The following is a 1,114-nucleotide window of genomic DNA, read 5'->3' on the forward strand; positions in this document are numbered from 1 at the left end:
GGAGGTTTTGCACTCTCCCGAGTGCTCCCCCTCTCGTTTCCTTTCTAATGTTTTTATCTACCACACTATTTTTTTATACGCCCGATATACATATATATATATATATATATATATATATATATATATATATATATATATATATATATATATATATATATATATACATATATATATATTGTTGTGGTTACCAGATTCGCAAACCACCATTCAGGTCCCTTAGGTGAGGTATCTCGGTAAGTGCATGTGTAGTTAGGCCCAAACCCGTTGTCTAGTGGGAATACATGTCATTTATGCGAGCTGCGACTCTTCAGGATAGCCGTTTTTCTTTTACTATCTTTATTTTGGACCAACCGCCATGATCACAACCACAACATCAACCACCAACCACAACACCGCTTCACCACAACCGCCACGACCTTTACCGTCACAACTCGCCACCATCGCATCACCGTCATCTCGCGCCACTCATGGGCACCGATGCTGGACTCGTGTAGGGCGCACGTTGAACAGCGTGTACAAAACCACGGATTTTCTGCTTCAAAAACGGATCAAAAACGACACACGCCCACTTTTTGCCGTCCAATCGGTGAGCGAGGGGCGATTTGGCCCCGCCTCCAGAACGATCGATATATGCAAATTTGTGGATCAAAAAGCCTTCACGCCCACTTTTTCTCGGGCCAATGGGGAGCGAGGTGAAAGGTCAAAGGGAGGGGGTCAAAGGCGAAGTTACGGGGGGATAAAAGGACCGTGTTCGTCAGTCAGAGTCGGTCGGAGAGTCGCAAACAAGAAGGGTCGGAGAGTCAAGAAGAGAGAGTCGCAAACAAGAAGGGTCGGAGAGTCAAGAAGAGGAGAGTCGGAAGCAGAGGGTCAAGACTTCGCGGGCGGTGGAGCTGCTCGTCGTGTGCGTTGGAGTCGGAACGGAGGGGACGAGCTGTGGAGAGGCGGCGAGGGCGGACGAGGGGGTGCTCGCGTCGGTGCCAGGAGCTGCACGCCCGAGGGAGGCCGGCAGCGCGACCTGGCCGAGGTGGAGACGCACACCAGGGATAATAAAGATCCTCTATACCCCGAGCATCAGCAACCCCCTCCTGTTTCCCCCCGCGCTGAGATAGTGCGA

This window comes from Eptatretus burgeri, chromosome 24 (genome assembly GCF_056783735.1).
Source record: "Eptatretus burgeri isolate ZD-2024b chromosome 24, Ebu_testis_v1, whole genome shotgun sequence".
NCBI lineage: Eukaryota > Metazoa > Chordata > Myxini > Myxiniformes > Myxinidae > Eptatretus > Eptatretus burgeri.